This window comes from Heptranchias perlo, chromosome 20, assembly GCF_035084215.1.
Source record: "Heptranchias perlo isolate sHepPer1 chromosome 20, sHepPer1.hap1, whole genome shotgun sequence".
Lineage (NCBI taxonomy): Eukaryota > Metazoa > Chordata > Chondrichthyes > Hexanchiformes > Hexanchidae > Heptranchias > Heptranchias perlo.
Genome location: NC_090344.1, coordinates 30,306,782 through 30,321,225, shown reverse-complemented (window position 1 = coordinate 30,321,225; position 14,444 = coordinate 30,306,782). Strand labels below are relative to the sequence as shown.

Below are 14,444 nucleotides of genomic sequence, written 5' to 3'. Positions count from 1 at the left end.
ACACACCAATTGTACCTTCAACTCCGGTCGAAATGTTCATAAGGAAAAGGATTGTTTGATCTAGATGAGACTCGAATTAAAAACCCCGGCATTTCCCTGGAATCTACGGCATAAAAAGACGGCGCACTGACCGATTGCACCACTAGAGCCCGGTCACTCTGATCACCTGTCCCACTCTGCTGGAAAGAATCTGAACATAAAATGTCCTTACCTGTGGAAACGTGTCCTGTCCCCGTGATGAAAATAATATCTGCACTTTCACTTTCAGCTTCTTTCACATCCTCTGCTCCTTCGCATTCCAATCGGGTTTTCTGTGAACAGGTCAAAATGAACATTGCCAAAAATGTTATCAGTGGTGAAATTTGAACCCAGAAACACCCCAGACATTGGATCCACGCACCTTTGACCACCAGCTCACGCTTCCATAAAACAGCACCACTGGTTAAAGGTCTGTTTAATGCTCAAATAAATGAATTAGAGCAAATTGACCGCATTTGCCGCGTGCTGGGATTGTTCCCTTGGAGCAGAGAAGGTTCAGAGGAGATTTGATAGAAGTTTTCAAAGTCATGAAGGGTTCAGATAAAGTAAATAAAGAGAAGCTGTTCCCATTGGCGGAAGAGTCGGAAACCAGAGGACACAGATTTAAGGTGATAGGCAAAAGAAGCAAAGGCGAAATGATGAAAAACATTTTTACGCAACGAATAATTATAATCTCGAATGCGCTGCCTGAAAGGGTGGTGGAAGCAGATTCAATCGTGGCTTTTAAAAAGGAATTTGATAAATACTTGAAGGGGAAAAAATGCAAGGCTACGGGGAAAGGGCCTAACTGGATTGTTCTTACATAATGCCGGCACGGGTTCGATAGGTCGAATGGCCTCCTTCTGTACTGTGTCCATTCAATGATTCCACAATAATTATTATTTTACAAACAGTGAACAGCCCATCCCAAAAAGACGGTCCCGCTATAAAGCAGAGAGACACTTAATCGCTGTGAAAACGCAATGACCTCGACGTGATTTGAACACGCATCCTTCTAATCTGGAGTCAGACGCGCTACCGTTGCGCCACGAGGTCCACATCCAATAAATGGAGCCGTATCCATAAGGGGGAGATCAGTACCGACCGCCGCAGGGACTTCCAGAGGCGGAAGCAGCAACAGCAACAGTTCCGCTTTCTCATCCAGCCGCTGCCCGGTCCCGGCCTGAGCCCCGTCTGGGAGCCGCCTGCCAGTCTCTCTTCACTGAACGAGATCATTGAAGGCTCCAGCAGCGCTGTCTTGGCGAATAGCAACAGTTCAAAACCGCATTCCAGATGCGACAACAAACCCATCAGTTTTCCGCTGTTCCCCAGCTGCCGGAGTGAGAGAGGCTGCGACAGCAGGATTTATGGAGGACCGAAGAGAGTGAAACTTTATTTGGGCTTTAGTGGGAAATCCAGTGAAAGTGAGTAAGAGCTCCAGGATTTGAACCAGTAAAACTGCCTGAGCGGGAATCAGATCCAAAGATCAACTGGCAACAGAGCCGTGCAGCCAATGTAAAATTTCGCTGTCACGCAGCCGATCAGCCATCCTTCCAGAACACAGTATCCGTCCATTCTCGCTTTCTTCTACAATATATGATGTGCAGCGATATCAGATTCAACACTTATTATTTCAAGTCAACAATATTAACCTCTCTTCACCAAATTCGTTTTGAATGTACGACTTGATTTATAGTGATCTGTTTGCAGAATGAAGTGCTCTGAAGCTACATAAATGTGGAGACATTGGCTACGAACTCATCAGCTGGGTTTTAACTTTACTTTTCCTACCGTCTCAGCCAGCTGGTGTTGCTGGTTAGATCAGTTTTCACCATTCAAGGAAGCCTGAGAATTCTATCAATTGAATTATTTGGATAATAAATTAAACGATTGAATTATTTGTATGATAAATTGAACCCTTTAATTTAATATACAATTATTTTTTTAATTTATTCATAACAATTAAACACGTGAATTATTTATATAATAAATTATACACTTGAATTATTTATATAATAAATAAATCAATTGAATTATTTCGATAATAAATTAAACTAATTCATTATTTATTTAATAAATTAAACTATTGAATTATTTATATAACAAACTATTGAGTTATTTTTATAATAAATTAAACATTTTAATTATTTTGATAATTAAACATTTGAAGTGTTTGTATAAAAACTAAACACTTGAATAAATTATATAATAAATGAAACAATTAAATTTTTTAGACTATAAATTAAACAATTGAATTATTTATATAATAAATTAAACACTTGTCTTTATATAATAAATTAAACAATTGAATTATTGATATGATAAAATAAACTATTGAATTATTTATATATAAAATTAAAGGATTGAACTATTCATATAATAAATTAATCAATTGAATTATTTAGATAACCAATTAAGCTATTGAATTATTTATGTAATAAATTAAACACAAATTATTATAAAAGAAATTAAACAATTGAATTTTATATTAACAAATGAAAGACTTGTGTTCTTTATATAATAAATTAAACATTTGATGATATCACAATTTTTTTAAATGAATTATTTATATGATAAATTAAACACGAAGTTTTTATGCAATCAATTAAACAATGTCATAAAATAATACATTAAACAATTCAATTATTAATATATTAAGTTAAACTATTGAATTATTTATATAAGTTAAACAATTGAATTGTTTAGATAATAAATTAAACACATGAATTATTATATAATAAATTATACACATGAATAATTTATGTAAAAAATTAAACACTTATCGACAAGAGACAGAATCAGTGACAGATACAGAAATGCAAGGAAATAAACAAAGAGTATAAATGCCAGGTTCTGCAATCTAGAAGAATTTAAATTGCTGATTGGGAGATATTCCTTCTCGTGTCTTGAAATCTTGAAAGAAAGCATTGGTCGCCCGCCACGGCGGAATGGCTCTCCAGCTTTGAAAAATGTAAACGCGGTCAATTAGCTCTAGTTTATTCATTTGGACATTGAACAGATCGTTAAACATTAACTCACCGAGTAGAATTCAAACCGGGGCAAGAAAACCCGAGTGGGGTGTGAGTCTAACGCTTCAAACACTGGGCTATTGCAGCTGCACAAAGCAGTTCTTGCACAGCTGTCGGTCAGACTGCGGGGGGTTATCACAGGGCCTCCGTCAGACTACATGTGCTTTCAAACAGGATTCCAAATGGACACATGCAGCAAATGGCCATACGAGGATTGGTGGTATTGGCGTTGAATTCTCGCCTGCTTATCATGCGACCCGGTTTTGATACCTGGCCAATGCAGGATCGTTTTACATTCTGCACCAATGAGGAACACGGGAACAGGAGTCGGCCATTTCGCCCATCGAGCCTGTTCTGCTATTAAGTCCACAAAAAGCAGGACAAATAGAATCCGACCAATTGCCGCACCATCAGTCTGCTCTCAATCATCAGCAAAGTGATGGAAGGTGTCGTCGACAGTGCTATCAAGCGGCACTTACTCACCAATAACCTGCTCACCGATGCTCAGTTTGGGTTCCACCAGGACAAATAGGCTCCAGATTTCATGACAGCCTTGGTCCTACCATGGACAAAAGAGCTGAATTCCAGAGGTGAGGTGAAAGTGACTGCCTTGACAGCAAGGCAGCATTTGACCGAGTGTGACATCAAGAAGCCCGAGTAAATTTGAAGTCAATGGGAATCAGGGAGAAAACTCTCCAGTGGCTGGAGTCATACCGAGCACAAAGGAAGATGGTAGAGTTTGTTGGAGGCCAATCATCTCAGCCCCAGAACATTGCTGCAGGAGTTCCTCAGGGCAGTGTCCGAAGCCCAACCATCTTCAGCTGCTTCATCAATGACCTTCCCTTCATCATAACGTCAGAAATGGGGATGTTCGCTGATGATTGCACAGTGTTCATTTCCATTCGCAACACCTCAGATAATGAAGCCGTCCGAGCCCGCATGCAGCAAGACCTGGACAACATCCAGGCTTGGGCTCATAAGTGGCAAGTAACATTCGCGCCAGACAAGTGCCAGTCAAGAGACTTTCGAACCACCTCGCCTTGACTTTCAACGACATTACCATCGCAGAATCACTCAAATCAACATCCTGGGGGTGACAACTGATCAGAAACTTAACTGGACCAACCACATAAATACTCTGGCGACAAGAGCAGGTCAGCGGCTGGGTATTCTGTGGCGAGTGAATCACCTCCTCATTCTCCAAAGCCTTTCCACCATCGACAAGGCATAAGTCAGGAAGGTGATGGAATAATCTCCACTTGCCTGGATGGGTACAGCTCCAACAACACTCAAGAAGCTCGACACCATCCAGGACAAAGCAGCCCGCTTGATTGGCACCCCATCCACCACACTAAACATTCACTCCCTTCACCACCGGTGCACAGTGGCTGCAGTGTGTACCATAACACAAGGTGGACTGCAGCAACTCGCCAAGGCTTCTTCGACAGCACCTCCCAAACCCACGACCTCTACCACCTGGAAGGAAAAGAGCAGCAGGCACATGGGAACAAAACCGCCTGCACGTTCCTCTGCAATTCACACCCCGTCTCGACTTGGAAATATATCGCCGTTCCTTCGTCGTCACTGGGTAAAAATCCTGGAACTCCCAACCTAACAGCACTGTGGGAGAACCTTCACCACACGGACTTCAGCGGTTGAAGATGACGGCTCACGACCACCTTCCCAAGGGCAGTTATGGATGGACAATAAATGCTGGCCTTGCCAACGACGCCCACATTCCATGACTATTTAAAAAATGTCTGACCTGTGACCTGACTCGCTATAACCGCCTCAGCCCCATATCTCTTCGTAACTTCGGTTAACAAAACCTATCAATCTAAGATTTAAAATTAACAATTGAGGTAGCTTCAACTGCCGTTTGCTGAACCGTGTTCCAAACTTCCACCAACCTTTGCGTGTAGAAGTGTTTCCTAACTTTATTCCTGAAAGTCCTGGCTCTAATTTTTACGCTATGTTCCCTAATCCTAGACTCCCCAACCAGCGGAAATAGTTTCTCTCTATCTACCCCTTCAGTTCCCCTTAATATCTTGAAACTTCGATCAAATCACCCCTTAATCTTCTGAATTCCAGGGAATGCAACATAGGGACAGGAATAGGCCATTCAGCCACTCGTTCCTGCTCTGCCATATGATAAGATCATGGCTGATCTGTGATCTAACTCCATATACCTGGCGATGGCCCATATCCCTTAATACCTTTGGTTGCCAAAAAAAAAACTGTCTATCTCAGATTTAAATTTAGCAATTGAGCTAGTATTAATTGCCGTTTGCGGAAGAGAGTTCCAAACCTCTACAACACTTTGTTAGTAGAAATGTTTTCTAATCTCACTCCTGAAAGGTCTGGCTCTAATTTTTAGACTGTGCCATCTACTCCTAGAATCCCCAATCAGTGGAAATAGTTTCTCTCTATCCACCCTATCTGTTCCCCTAATAAACTTCGATCAGATCACCCCTTAACCTTCGAAACTCTAGAGAATGCAACCCCAATTTGTGTAATCTCTCCTCGTAACTTAACCCTTGAAGTCCGGGTATCATTCTAGTAAACCTACGCTGCACTGCCTCCAAGGCCAATATGTCCTTCCGAAGGTGCGGTGCCCAAAACTGCACACAGTACTCCAGGTTTGGTCTAACCAGGGTTTTGTACGGCTCTGGCATAACTTCTGCCTCCTTGTACTCCAGTCCTCTAGTTATAAAGGCCAGCATTCCATTAGCCTTCTTGATTATTTTCTGCACCTGATCATGACACTTCAATGATCTATGTACCTGAACCCTTAAGTCCCTTTGGACATTCACTGTTTTTAACTTTTTACCATTTAGCAAGTACCCTGTTCGATCCTTTTTTGATCCAAAGTGGATGAACTCACATTTGTCTACATTGAATTCCATTTGCCACAGTTTTGCCCATTCATCTAATCTATCAATATCGCTTTGTAATTTTATGTTTTCATCTACATTGCTTACAATGTCACCAATCTTTATGTCATCGGCAAACTTAGATATGAGACTTTCGATGCCTTCATCTAAGTCTTTAATGCATATTGTAAATAATTGAGGCCCTAAGACAGATCCCTGCGGGACTCCACTGGTCACATCCTGCCAATGTGAGTACCTACCCATCCCTACTCTCTGTCGCCTTTCGCTCAGCCAACTTTCTAACAAAGTCCGTACTTTTCCTTCGATTCCATGGGCTTCTATCTTCGCTAACAATCTCTTATGTGGGACCTTATCAAATGCCTTCTGGAAGTCCATATAAATAACATCCATTGACAGTCCCTTGTCCACTACTTTAGTCACCTCTTCAAAAAATTCAATCAGGTTTGTCAGGCACGACCTACCTTTCACAAATCCATGCTAGCTCTCTCTGATTAACTGAAAATTCTCGAAGTGTTCAGTCACCCTATCCTTAATTATAGACTCCAGCATTTTCCCCACAACAACCTTAGTTTGTGTAATCTCTACTCATAATTTAGCGCTTGGAATCCAGATACCATTCTGGTAAATCTATGCTTCACTCCCTCCAAGGCCAATATATCGCTCCTAAGGTGCGGTGCTCAGAACTGATCACAGTACTCCAGGTTTGGTCCAACCAGAAACTTTGTATAGCTGAAGCATGACTTCTAACCCCTTGTATTCTAACCCTCCAGATATAAAGGCCAACATTCTATTTGACTTTTTGATTATTTCCTGTACCTGTCCATGACAGTTTAATGATGTATGTACATAGACCCCTAAGTCCCTTTGGACCTCAAGAGTTTCGAGCAATTCACCATTTATAAAGTATTCTGATGTAACATTTTTAGGTCCAAAGTGCACGGCCTCACACTTGCCTACATTGAAATCCATTTGCCACAGTTTTGCCCATTCACTTAATCTAGTAATATCTCTCTGTAATCTCATTCTTCCACCAACACTGCTGACAATTCTGTCATCGGCAAACTTGGACATGTGATTCTCGATCCCGTCATCTACTATCAATCAGACCGGTCAAACTCGGGTAAATTCACATTCAGCTTCAATCTCCACATCATCTTGAGACATTTTATTTACTCCGTGTGTGTTGCGCCTTGGAAACTTCTGCACTTTGTCCTCTGGAGCTCAAATATAATTCAATTCGAACAACTGCAAAGATGTCAAAATCCAATTGGTGACTTCTCACACAGAAACAGTGATATAAAAGGGCTCGTCCGGGATTTGAACCCGGGACCTCTCGCATATTCTTGGAGTTGAAACACCCGAAGCGAGAATCATACCCCTAGACCAACGAGCCACTTGACGGCTAACCGTGCAGCCAGTCTAACATTTCACCACCGTCTTCAGCCGATTGGCCATCCTTTCAGCCCTCTTCTGTCCATCCAATCTCGTTTTCTATTCCGATGTGCAGCAATATCAAGTTGTACACTAACTATTTCCAGTCACCAATATTAGTCTCTCTTTACCAAATTCGTTTCCAATGAACGACTTGTTTTATCAAATAAGACTTTTCAGAATTATTTAATCTGAAGCAACATTGCCATCTGTCTCGGCATCGTCATAGAATATAAGTTACCATCAGTGCACTTCACTTAAAACGCGGTTTTCTTTCACTGTGAGGGCGAAGAGACATAAATGTGGAGACATTAGCTCCGAATTTATCAGTTGGGTTGCACCATTACTTTTCCTACCGTCTCGGTCTTTTTTTTCTTTACCTTTCCCTGCTGGTGTTGCAGGTGAGATCAGCCTTTACCGTTCCAGGAAGCCTGAGAAGACCATCAGGGGACAACACATAGAGACAAGAGACAAGGAGAGATAGAGAGATTCATGTAAATAAAGTCGCTTATAAATGGGTGGTTCTGCAAAGTAGAAGAATTTTAGTTGCAGATTGGGCAAGATTCTTTCTTGTGTATTTGAATTTTGCAAGAGTACATTGGGCACCCAATTAAAAGCGCCGGCCACGCTCGAGTATCTCTCATGCTCTGAGAGAGATACATGAAGTGAGTTCGATCCAGTTCATTCATTTCAGCATTGAACGAATCTTTAAACAATAATTCAGCGGGCAGAAATCAAACCTGCGAAGGAAAACTCCATTTGATCTTGAATTTAACGCTTCAACCACTCGGTGATCGCAGCGGCACATGGCAGTACTTGCACTGCTGCAGATCAGACTGAGTTGGGTTGTCACAGGAGCTCTGTCCAACTGCATATTCTTTCAGATAAGATTCCAAAAGGACACATGCATTTACTGATCATGTAAGTATTGGTGGTTCAGGGGTCGAATTCTCGCTCACCACCTGACAGGTTTGATTTCTGACCAATGGGGGATCCTTTTGCCTTCCAACAGCATCCACCGAAAATCGGACGACGTGAAACTTTCTTGGCGCCTCATTGGGCAAATCAGGGTCATTAAATCACAGTTTCGGAGTTTGGATAGCCTCGCGGGTCTGAGGCGTTGCTTTTCGGTCTCCACCTCTCCTGGAGGCATGGGTTGGATTCTGAATTCCGGCATTTAATCCTTTACAAATACGGAGATATTTTTTGTTCCTTTGGCTTTGGTTGATTTTTCCGAGCTGTTGATTTGATCCTTCCAGAAAATCAACCCGATATCCGTCCACGGCAGGTTTCTTTTTAAGTAAACCAGCAGGAAATATCAGAACGGATTGTCCTTCACAGCAGCTGCTTCGCACACGCCTCCAAGCATCTCCACGACCAGCAGAGAAATCTTGCCTTGGGTTGGCCCTCTCCGTGAATACATTAATTACTTTGCTTCAATCAGCTGTGTCGAGCATTAGCAAGTGAACAACAGCAGAACGGGAAACCACAGTCATCATGAATGACGCTGAGAAGAGCCCGAGCCTGTGGAAGACACATCAGGTTACCCCAAAGAAACAGCCGCCCCGAGCTTTCGGAAGCAGGGAGAGTCTGTCTGACTGACTGGGAGAAGATTTTTTGCCTGAAAGTGAGTGCGGTTTGAAGTGTTGCAGCTCGAAGGCACTCCCTGCTGGTGAGGACAGGCAAATGCTCCAGCGAAACAGCCGTGTTCGAGCAGACACAGAAAGCCTGAAGGTTTGAGAAAGGAAAAGAGGCGTCCTGTGCCACAGCGCCAAAATTTTAAGCTGTAAACTTACGAGAGGGGCCTTGAGCAAATTGCTGCTTGATTGCTCCTTTGAGATGGAATTAAACAAACGATCGTAAAGATCTACTCCTTTGAAGTTTTCTGTTCGACCAGCAAAGCTATCGCAGGCAGGAAAAAACAACGTACTTCTCTTTAGTAATTGTTTAGTGAGCACCTTCTGATGCCCTCAGACTCGTGGTGTCCCGTGCTCATGACCGAGGCTGAGTCGGGACCTGTTCATCTCGCAGCGCTGTGAGAGTGTGAGCTGATGCTTGCTTTCTGCAATCTGAGCCAGTGGTGCAGTAAATAACGTATCTTCTAATAGATTTAAAACATTATAGGTTCGACTCTTACTCGGTTTAAAGGCTTCTGAATTTTTTGTATTACTTTATGACTGACAATGTGTAAAATGTTAAAAATTCATCACATGCAAAGAGCAAAAATCTTATTAAAGTTTTGACTGTCTCTTGATCACCATGTCAGTATCTCCTTCAGTCTGATATAAAAAGTTACCTGTTGATTAATGCTGATTCAAACAATGATGCAACGACGAACTGCGATTAATTTGCTTCATGCAGTTAATTCAATAGGTTCTTAATTCTTGTATAACGTTCATTCCCTGACTGGGAATCGAACCACGTGGCGGTGAAAGCACCGAATTCAAACCACCAGCCCACCGGGGAGTTCTCAACATTCCGCACCAAACACTGTGGAACTGATGACATTTATTTCTCTTTCACTCTTTCGTGATTCATTCAGCTCTGTGTTTATTCTCAGGCCTCTGATCTCTCCATTCCTTTCAGCATTTGATTCCGGATATTCTTGCAGTTAAATATGAATAAGATACCATATCTCACAGCCCCGGTATATTTGCTGTTTCTCTCTGCAGTTCTGTGCAAAATCAAACTGTACGCAGATACCGACAGTGTCTCTCTCTCTCTCACTCCCCACAGAAGCAGCATGAGATGCCTCTTTAAACTGCCAGTTGCTTCAAACGATGCCCGACAGACCTGCGTTGTCTTGCAGCTTTCCCAGGAGCTACATTTGATTCGGTGCGTGAATTTTGGGAAATTGAATGATTTTCACCGGCAGCTTGTGGTTGTATATTACCTCACTTTCTATTTCGTGTATATGGCTACTTGCACTTGGTGCTGTCATTGCCTGAACATCACCTTTTGTCCCGATCGTAGTTCGAATAGAAAATGCTATTTTGTGCGAGCAGCTTGCCTGGCCCGAAAATGACAAATGACATTCTTTGCTGCTTGATCGCAGCAAAGAATGTTCAGCGTTACCTTGTGATCTATTGTTTAGCATTGGGCGCTTTCATCGCCACGACAACAGTTCGATTGGTGTCTGTCTCAACATCTGCCGATTATACGCTCTACCAAAAGTATACTGTACTCAAATTGCTGATTTTTTCACTGTGAGGACGAAGAGACATTAGTGGACATTAGTTATGAATTCATCAGCTGGGTTGCACCTTTGCTTCTCCTACCGTCTCAGTCTTCCTTTCTTTACACTTCTCTGCAGATTCAATCATCCTTGGCCGTTTAATAAAGCCTGAGAAGTCCATGAGGTGAAAACACAGAGAGTCAAGCGACAGATTAAAGTATAGAAACAAAGGTCAAGTTCTGCGAACGAGCAAGAATTTAACATGGAGCTCGGGAGAGATTCCTTCAAATGTCTTGTAAGAGACGATTGGACACTCGTCTGCTGAAATATCTGTTTGATGGAGAGAAATGTGGTTGGTTAAATCTGGTTCATATTTATTTGAGCTTCAAACAACATTGAAAAACTGGACCTCGCTCAGAATCAATCGTCAAATATTCCAAAGCGAGAATCACACTCCAAGCCGAACAATCCACCGGTAACAAACCACCGGTAATAAACCACTGCAGCCACTGCACAATTAAGTACCAGGCGCAGCCGATCGGTTATCCTTTAAGATCTCTTCGATCCATCCAATCACGTTTTCTATTCCGATGAAGAGAAATGTCGAGTTGCACACTAACTATTTCCTCCGTTCTCTTTCGCAAACATATCACTGAACAAAACTTCACAAGTCACCTAGGAAAAATGATTCAGTTCAACATCATGAGCTTCCGAAGGATCTGCGAGGACAGACTGACCAAACCTGCGTTCAGTCGTGAAGCTTGTGGGTGTTTTGTCACCCGAAGAGACAGAGACAGGCCTGTGACAAAAGGCGAAGGCAGGAACTCAGAAATGTGGCCATTCAGGGCCATAAATGGGCAGACAGTCACAGTCATTGATTCCGACACACAGCCCGGCAGTTGTTCAGTCAGTCGGGGAGCGAGGCCGGCAGCCAGCAAACAAAAAGCCTGAGAAGAAGACAGAGACCCAATCAAACGGATAAACAGACAGAAAGACAGACAGACATCTGACTCAAACGTCAAAACGCAACGTGATCGAATCACGTTGCGGTGATATCATTTTCACAGCAGGTCAGGGTCCTGCCCACAGGTTTGATAGCGGGGCAGTGTTTTCGGGATCGGCTGTTCATTGTTCGTAAAATAATATTGATCGGAATTTAATTTGTTACATTAAAGTGCTCTTTGTTTGTTAATTTTGATCTACATCCTCGACAGTATATACAGAAACAAGTAACAATGTTTAAGCGATGTGGTTTATTCAATATTCGTTGTAAAACCCTGTCAGCTGGTGTAAAAATAAACACAAACTACCCAACACGCGGGTAAGCCCATAAAGCTAAGATGTCTACATGGCCGGTTAGCTCAGTTGGTTAGAGCGTGGTGCTAATAACGCCAAGGTCGCGGGTTCGATCCCCGTACGGGCCATAAGGTTCCAATTGCAATATTTTGGTAACTTTTAATAGTTTGGCAGACTTGAGAAACAAGCGAATCCACACAAAATGTCATGAGGTCAATTTTTTGGAGTAACATCCATTAATATGTTTTCTGATCTATCTTTTTGAGGTCCAAAGTGGACGGCCTCAAACTTGCTTACGTTGAAATCCATTTGCCGCAGTTTTGCCCATTCACTTAATCTAGTAATATCTCTCTGTAATCTCATTCTTCCATCCACACTGCTTATAATTCTGTCTATCTTTGTGTCATCGGCAAACTTGGATATGTGGTTCTCGATCCCGTCATCTAATATCAATGAGACCGCCGAAATTGGGGTAAATTCACATTCAGCTTCAATCTCCACATCATCTTGAGACATTTTATTTACTCCGTGTGTGTTGCGCCTTGGAAACTTCTGCACTTTGTCCTCTGGAGCTCAAATATAATTCAATTCCAACAACTGCAAAGATGTCAGATTCCAATTGGTGACTTTTCACTAAAGAGCACTGAGATAACAGGGCTCGTCCGGGATTTGAACCCGGGACCTCTCGCATATTCCATTAGAAAAACGCCCAAAGCGAGAATCATACCCCTAGACCAACGAGCCGCTTGCTAGAAAGCCCTGCAGCCGGTCTAAAATTTCACCATAGTCTTCAGCCGATCGGCTATCCTTTCCAACCGCTTCTGTCCACCCAATCTCGTTTTCTATTCCAAAATATAGCAATATCAAGTTGTACACGACCTATTTCCAGTCACCAATATTAGCCTATCTTTACTAAATTCGTTTACAATGTACGACTTGTTTTTTCAAATAATACTTTTCAGAATTAGTGAATCTGAAGCTACGTTGGCATCTGTCTCGGCATCGTCAGAGTGTACAAGCTATCATAAGTATATTTTACTCAGATTGCTGTTTTCTTTCACTGTGAGAGCGAAGAGACAAAAATGTGGAGACATTAGCTACGAATTTATCAGCTGGGTTGCACCTTTACTTTTCCGACCGTCTCAGTCTTTTTTTCCTTTACCTTTCCCTGCTGGTGTTGCAGGTTAGATCAGCCTTTACCGTTCCAGGAAGCCTGAGAAGTCCATCAGGGGACAACATCGAGACAAGAGACAAGGAGAGATAGAGAGATTCATGTAAATAAAGTCGCTTATAAATGGGTGGTTCTGCAAAGTAGCAGAATTTTAGTTGCAGATTGGGCAAGATTCTTTCTTGTGTATTTGAATTTTGCAAGAGTACATTGGGCACCCAATTAAAAGCGCCGGCCACGCTCGAGTATCTCTCATGCTCTGAGGGAGATAAATGAAGTGAGTTAGATCCAGTTCATTCATTTGAGCATTGAACGGATCTTTCAACAATAATTCAGCGAGCAGAAATCAAACCTGCGAAGGAAAACTCGATTTGATCTTGAATTTAACGCTTCAACCACTCGGCGATCGCAGCGGCACATGGCAGTACTTACATGGCTGTAGATGCTACTTTAAACTGCCAGTTGCTTCAAACGATGCCCGATAGACCGGCGTTGTCTTGTAGCTTTCCCAGCAGCTTCATTTGATTCGGTGGGTCAAGTTTGGGAAATTGAATGATTTTCACCGGCAGCTTGTGGTAGTATATTACCTCATTTTCATTACCGGTAATGAACCACTGCAGCCACTGCAGAATTCGGTGCCACCCACAGCCGATCGGCCATCCTTTCAGACCTCTTCGATCCATCCAATCACGTTTTCTATTCCGATGAAGAGAAATGTCGAGTTGCACACTAACTATTTCCTCCGTTCTCTTTCGCAAACATATCACTGAACCAAACTTCACAAGTCACTCAGGAAAAATAATTCAGTTCAAAATCATTAGCTTCCGAAGGACCTGCGAGGACAGACTGTCCAAACCTGCGTTCAGTCGTGAAGCTTGTGGGTGTGTTGTGATCCTAAGGGACAGAGACAGGCCTGCGACACAGAGCGAAGGCAGGAACTCAGAAATGTGGCCATAAATGGGCAGACAGTCAGTCACAGTCATTGATTCTGACACACGGCCCGGTAGTTGTTCAGTCAGTCGGGGAGCGAGGCCTGCAGCCAGCAAACAAAAAGCCTGGCCTGAGAATAAGGCCGAGACCCAATCAGACGGATAAACAGACAGACAGATAGACAGACAGACATCTGACTCAACGTCAAAACGCAGCGTGATCGAATCACGTTGCGGTGATATCATTTTCACAGCAGCTCAGGGTCCTGCCCACAGGTTTTAAAGCGGGGCAGTGTTTTATGGATGGGCTGTTGATTGTTAGTAAAATAATATTGATCGGAATTTAATTTGTTACATTAAAGTGCTCTTTGTTTGTTAATTTTGATCTACATCCTCGACAGTATATACAGAAACAAGTAACAATGTTTAAGGGATGTGGTTTCTTCAATATTCGTTGTAAAACCCTGTCAGCTGGTGTAAAAATAAACACAAACTACCCAACAC

The 14,444-nt window shown here is 42.5% G+C and overlaps 4 non-coding genes across 4 annotated transcripts; 1 reads left to right on the top strand and 3 right to left on the bottom strand.

The window, feature by feature from the left end:
* Nucleotides 1-1,002: 1,002 nt before the first annotated feature.
* trnaw-cca (transfer RNA tryptophan (anticodon CCA)) lies at nt 1,003-1,074 on the bottom strand. Its single transcript has one exon. It is a non-coding gene; the product is annotated as a tRNA-Trp (tRNA).
* Nucleotides 1,075-7,243: 6,169 nt separating this feature from the next.
* On the bottom strand, nt 7,244-7,334 carry trnap-cgg (transfer RNA proline (anticodon CGG)). Its single transcript is given in 2 exon segments — nt 7,244-7,279; nt 7,299-7,334. It is a non-coding gene; the product is annotated as a tRNA-Pro (tRNA).
* A 4,563-nt stretch (nt 7,335-11,897) lies between these two features.
* On the top strand, nt 11,898-11,971 carry trnai-aau (transfer RNA isoleucine (anticodon AAU)). The gene has a single exon. It is a non-coding gene; the product is annotated as a tRNA-Ile (tRNA).
* Nucleotides 11,972-12,497: 526 nt separating this feature from the next.
* trnap-ugg (transfer RNA proline (anticodon UGG)) lies at nt 12,498-12,587 on the bottom strand. Its single transcript is given in 2 exon segments — nt 12,498-12,533; nt 12,552-12,587. It is a non-coding gene; the product is annotated as a tRNA-Pro (tRNA).
* Between the last annotated feature and the right edge of the window lie 1,857 nt (nt 12,588-14,444).